General features: G+C 48.4%; 1 long non-coding RNA gene across 1 annotated transcript; it reads right to left on the reverse strand.

Moving 5' to 3' along the window:
* On the reverse strand, positions 1-2,369 carry LOC130543687 (uncharacterized). The gene is made up of 3 exons (XR_008959185.1): positions 2,166-2,369; positions 1,413-2,040; positions 1-113 (listed from the first exon to the last, which is right to left on the reverse strand). It is a non-coding gene; the product is annotated as an uncharacterized LOC130543687 (long non-coding RNA).
* Between the last annotated feature and the right edge of the window lie 3,981 nt (positions 2,370-6,350).

Consider the following 6,350-nt stretch of genomic DNA (forward strand, 5'->3'; position numbering starts at 1 on the left):
TTATAGCAGCTTTATTCATAATCGCCAAAGCTTGGAAGCAGCCAAGACGTCCCTCAGTAGGTGAGTGGATACGTAAAGTGTGGTCCATCCAGACAACGGAATATTATTCAGTGCTAAAAAGAAATGAACTGTCAAGCCAGGAAAAGACGTGAAGGAAATTTAAATGCGTATTTCTAAGTAAAAGGTGTCGATGTGAAAAGGCTTACCACATACTGCATGATTCTAACTCTATGACATTCTGGAAAGGGCAAAACTATGGCGCCAGTAAAACGATCAGTGATTTATTTGCCAGAGGCTAAAGGAGAGAGCGGGATGAATAGGCAGAGCACAGGATTTCTAGGGCAGAGAAAGTACACGTGACCCTTAAAGAACACAGGTTTGAACTGCGTGGGTCCACTTCTATGCAGAGGTTTTTCCCACTAAATGCAGTACAGGACAGCAAATACATTTTCTCTTATAATTTCCTTAACACTTTCCTTAGCTTCATTGTAAGAATACAGTATATAATTCATATAATATACACAATATGTGTTAGTCTACTATGTTATTGATAAGGCTTCTAGTTAACGGGCTATTGGTAGTTAAGTTTTGGAGGAATCAAACGTTATATGTGGGTTTTCAACTGCATGGGGACTCAGCACCCCAACCCCTATACTGTTCAAGGGTCAACTGTACCCTGTATGATACTTGAATGGTGAGTACATGTCAGCATACGTTTGCCCAAACCCGTAGAATGTACAGCACTAAGGGCGAGCCCTGAACTCCGGACCTGGGATAATTACGATGTGTCAGTGTGGGTTCATTAATTGTAACAGTGCACCATGGTGGGGGGATATTAATAGTGAGGAGGCTGTGCATGCTTGGGGGCAGGGTTCAGGAGAAACCTCTGTACTTCAGGCTCCATTTTGCTGTGAACCTGACTGCTTTGAAAAGATAAGGATTTTCTTTCTGTTTTGGGGGGGAGGGAGTGGGTTTTGTTTTGGTTTTTTTGGTTTTGGGGTTTTTTTTGGTTTTTTGTTTTGTTTTGTTTTTTTAATGCAAGCATGCGGGCATTGGCTCCCAGAAATGGTGGGCAAAGGACTGCAATCCAAACCCGAAGAGGGTACGGGATGGCAAATAGCACATAAAGGATGTGTCAGATCACACTAGCTGTTGGAGAAAAGCAAACGGAAAATTGCGACCGTGGTGAGATGTCCCTGCCCACCATTACAATAGCCAGAACTAAAAACAGCGTCAACACCAATTCCGGGGGAGACGGAGGAGAAGCCGGGCCACTCATATGTTGCTGTTTGAACATAAAGTGACACAGTTACGCAGAAAACAGTTTGGCATTTCAAGAGATTGAACAGACATTTACATTTAAGTCAGCAATCATACTCCTGGGCATCTACTCCAGAGAAATGAAAACTTACCTCCACACATAGACCTGAACACGGTTGTCCATAGCGCCGGTGTTTGTAACAACCCCAAACTGGAAACAACGGCCAGGTCCTGCGGCAAGTGAGAGGCTGAACAAACCCGCCCCGTGGCATCCTGCTTCATGATCTACAGTCACAAACCACCGACACACTCAGCCGTCTGGGTGGATCTCCAGGCAATCACGCAGGGTAGGAAAAGCCAAACTCACAGCGCGGAGCTAAACACATGTCCTGCCCCAAGGTCAGTTTGCTGGACTTGCTGTCACACTGTACTTATTTAAAATGGGACCAAACTGGCTGAAGGGCGTATGGGACTTCCCTGTACCATCTTTGCAACCTTCTGTGAATTTATAATTATTTCAAATTAAAAGTCCAAAAAAAAAAAGCCTTGACCTTCTCACAGCCAGCCAGCCAGCCGCACAGCAGGCCCAGGACTCCTATTTCGGCCTGCCCAGTCCCTGCCTCCCCAGACCACCACGGGGTAGTCTTCCCTGGACTGATGAACGTCCAAACTTCACGGCCCCAAATACCCTTCCGCTTGCCAGGGGGCCTGGCACCCAGCGGCGGTCCGGAGGCCTCGGTGAGTCAGCAGGGCTGAGCCGCCTGCTCTCTGGGGCGCCTGCTGGGGAGGAGAAAAGAGCAGGGGTGTCATTTCCAAGTAGCCAGAAGTACTCTCCTTGCCCCTGGGGGTTCACTGGAGAGCCCCGGCCGCCCCCACTCTTGCCCCACTTCTTGCCTGCCTCTTACCTCCTCCCCTGCGAGGCCAGTGCGAGGCCAGGACGAGGCCAGAACAGGGTCAGTAGTGCCGATCCCAGCACGGAACCCCGGGGTGGGGGGTCCATCCTCAGGGCCGACAGGGCCCCTCTTCCCCGCGGCTGAGCACACACCAGCCTCAGCCCCAGGCCCCGCACCCTGGCGGCCGGTGCCAAGCCCAGGCCCAAACCCAGAGCTGCAACGGGACAAAGTTTCTCAATGGAAAGAGAAGCCAGCTCCCTTGGGCTGAGTTCAAACATCTGGTTGGCAAGGGTATGGCCTTCCTCTGGCTAGTCGGAAGGGAATTCTAGGTCCTGCATTGTTTCTGCGGCTGCAGGCGGCCCTGGAAAGCTCACCTCTGTCGATATGCCGCTCCTTGTGTAGGAAATTTTATTCATAATCCCTGATTCCTTTTGGGCCACAATCCAGCGAAGAAGCTGGAACCTGCTGGGTTCTGCTGAGGTGGAAAATTCCAGGCCATCCTTATCCCAACACAAACCCCATGAGTAAACCTCCTTAAACTATTTGCCAAATGTCAGGGTGGCTTCCACTGAGTGTGACATGTTGACTCTGCGGGCACGGCGGCTGCGCAACCCGTTCCTATCGAGGGCGCCAACCTCACACCGTGTGTTTGTGTTCACGGGACGCCTTGCCTCCACGGCTACCCTGCAGTGCTGAGACCTTTGCTTACAATTCCGCCACGTTCGAAAGAAGACTTTTCCTAGAGCTGTATGTCATTTCCCAGGTGCCAGGAAAACGAGAGCATAGGTTTATTAACTTCAAATAAAAAGATAAGATCTGTAACACTAAGTGGAAAAGACCGTCTCGTGCAGTGGGTCCCGTAAGCCATCTCCTATGAAACACCGCCCTTCACTTTTAAACGACACGAAGGAGAAATAATCTGTCCAAGTGTTGGCGTACGATGGCATTTGGTCTTCTGCCGGCGAGCTTAGCAGCCATTCCCTTTCATGTAAATAGCTGGGAGATAAGCAATGACAAGAAAAAGGACTCAACCGAACAGCTGCGGTAGGTTCCATCTGTGAGCAGTCTGGCTGCGCCCGCTCTTCGCTTCACCTGCTCTCACTACAGGAGCGCGCCTTCGTACTTCGCCCAGCAAACATGACCATCAGCTCCGCCTCGTGATTGAAATGACCGGGTTCCGGGCTGGATGTCGAGCAAAGTGGTATTAAAGTCCTAGCTCCAGGCGCGCCTGGCTGCCTCAGTGAGTAGAGCATGTGACTCTTGATCTCGGGATTGTGAGTTCGAGCCCCACGTTGGGTGTAGAGATTACTTAAAAAAATTAAATCTTTAAAATGTAATAAAAAATGAAGTCCTAACCCTAGGCAAGAATTTCCGATTACACCGATTACCCGCTGGCACCTCACATCCTAAAGTGCTTCCAAGTGTGGATAGCAGGTAAATCTAAGAACGTCTCTCTAGAATACTTTCTAAGAGATTCGAGAAGCTGAGGGGACTGGGGTGGCCTGACCATTGTGTGTGTCCATTCGCCTAGTCGTAACCTTCCCACCCTGGCTTTGTCTTCTGCAAATGGGTTTTGTCTCCACAGTTATGTGGAAATTGGCAAGCTGGTTCTAAAATTCATAGAGAAATGCAAAAGACCATGAAAAGCCAACACAATCCTGAGGAAGATCGACAAAGCTGGAGCCCTTCTATGACCAAATTAAAGGCGGATTCTAAACTTCCAGCAATCAGGACCCTGTGGAGTTGACACCAGGACAGGCAACCCATGGGGCAGCGCAAGTTGTCGCTGGTGTTTCTAGGTTGTGCCAGAGTTTAGAGACCGTGAGTGCCTGGGAGAAGAGCCTGGCGTTAAATGGCTGGTACGTAAGAGAAAGGCCTGGGCTGGACCCCCAGGTCAGAGCATCATCAGAATGGTGAAGCCAGAGGTACTTACACAGTCTCGTGAAGAAACGAAGCCACATGGTAGGTGAGTGAAGTTGGTTATTCAGAAAGCGATACCACTGTTGCTTTAAGAACATTTTTTCTAAATTCCCCTTTCATTAACTTCCTCTTGGGAAATGTATGGTTTAGGCCAACTGACTAGATTAGCGTTGATTTGTGTGGCCAGGCCACTGGTCACTAGGCCAACACTCAAATGTTCCACAGGCTGCCAGATGCAGACGAATGGCCTTGCTGTCACTTTTTTGGGGCATTAATAAGACTTATATTCAAGGCATTCTGAAAACCTCTAAAGATAAAGCTAAACCAAATGAAAGGATCTGTTGAATAAATTAAGGTACCTTCATACAAGGAAATACTATTTCTTAAATCAATAAGGTCATCTCTCTGTGTGGATTCAGAAAAAAATAATTAAAATAATTAAACACACACACAGTGTCTTGCACTATGTGTGTGGACCCCTGAATGTGGGGAAGGTTATGAATCTCTAGATTCATAACCACACATGAGTAATCCTATCATAGAAGTTGACAAGGTGTGGAATCTGTAGGTTATGGGCGCTTCATTCTACGGGCGTCTTATGAGGAATGTGGTGGTTGATTTCCTCCTGGCCCCTCAATCCTGGGTATCTGGCCTCAGGACTCCATCACTGCTCAAGATGTGGCCCCTGGGCGAGCAGAATCAGCATCACCGGGCTGCTGATTAGAAACGCAGAATGTCAGTTCCCACCTGGATTATCAACTCAGCCATTCTTTCCTTCTGTCAACCAAGTAACGGGCGCCATGTTGCTTTTAACCTGTGTAATGCACATGTAAAAATCCATGTGGTGAAAAAGAATTGAGGACTGCATCGTGCTCAAGACCTGCGATGCATTGCTGCACAAAAGCATGTGCACCTATGGACACAGAAGTGACCAGAGAGACCTAGATACAAAAAGAAGACTGATCTTAAGTCTTCTCATGACCTCCTGACTTCTCGTTACTTCATTCATGGCCTGGACTTGCTGTTCTGTCCATGCATATCTATAATGAATAAGGAATTAAATAAAATATATTTCAGCCTGAAAAAAAAAAGAATGTCAGCCCCCATCCATACCTAAAATCTGCATTTTAGCAAGATTCCCCAGGGCTGCATCTGCTCATTAAAGTCTGAGAAGGGCCCAGTTTGGATGAAAGACACTTAGATGGGCTCTGCTGCTTAAGACTCCAGAGTCCGAACATTACCGTCCACAACACACAGGCGGAGATGAAGTCTCACTTTTCACACCTCAACACAGAGTCTTTAAAATGACAAAGATAAGGGTGGGAAGTCGGGGGGGGGGGGGGGGGGGAAGGACTCAAAGCGCCCCTGGTGTGTGTTTGCCCTGAGATGAATAGCTGGGGCTTTCCAAAGCAGGACTTAGGGAGAGAACAAAGTCCGAGTTTGTGGCAGCAGCCATGTGTCTTCAAGGGAGGTAAACACGCCGGCTTTGTGAGTCTTTGCACGGTAAACCGAGCAGAGCCCTTGTACACAGCACGCCAAACAATGTCCTGCAAGAGGAAAAACTTCTAATCCATAAATTACAGCAAGAGCTTGGAAGGAAATCGAGGCCTTCGGTCAAGGACAAGACTCTCAAGAGACACATTCCAGAATACAAGAGACAGCAGGGCCTTGGGAGCAATAAATAAGATGCATTCACATCCCCAAACGCAGCGAAGGCTGTCCCGGCAGCTTTCCGTATACCTTCTCTGTCGACTTGGTGATCAAATTGCAGTTAAATGCCTGATAATGAAGGTGCAGTGCCTAATAAGTTATACACTTAACGCTTGAATATCCCATTCTTCCATTTGAGTTGTAATTTTAAAAAAATTATGGTAAAGAAGGTAAAATTAGAATTTGAACTTTATGTCCTTATTTGGCCAGACGTCCTCCGAGCAGCAAGGTGTAATACGGCATAGGAAGTTCACTGGAAGCTGGTTGGAGTGGAGACAGCCAAAGAATTGAGAGATGGCTCTGTCAAAAGGGGCATCCGTGCCCTAGAGGGAGTCATAGGGGCAGATCCGGAGGTTGGGATGGACGGGGCAAATAAGGGAGAGTCGTTTCTGTCTCAGTTTCAAATGAGGGGGACCAGTTTGTCCCAGTTGTCTGGGAGCTTCCCAGTTTTAGACTCTGGGAGACCCCAGTCCAGGACAAACCAGGACGTCTAGTCCCCCAACTATGCGTGAACCTGGGACAGTGGGGCCGCGCCCAGAACAGCAGGGGCAGGGAGCCTGGCACCCA

The sequence above is a fragment of the Ursus arctos genome, unplaced genomic scaffold, assembly GCF_023065955.2.
Source record: "Ursus arctos isolate Adak ecotype North America unplaced genomic scaffold, UrsArc2.0 scaffold_15, whole genome shotgun sequence".
Taxonomy (NCBI): Eukaryota; Metazoa; Chordata; class Mammalia; order Carnivora; family Ursidae; genus Ursus; species Ursus arctos.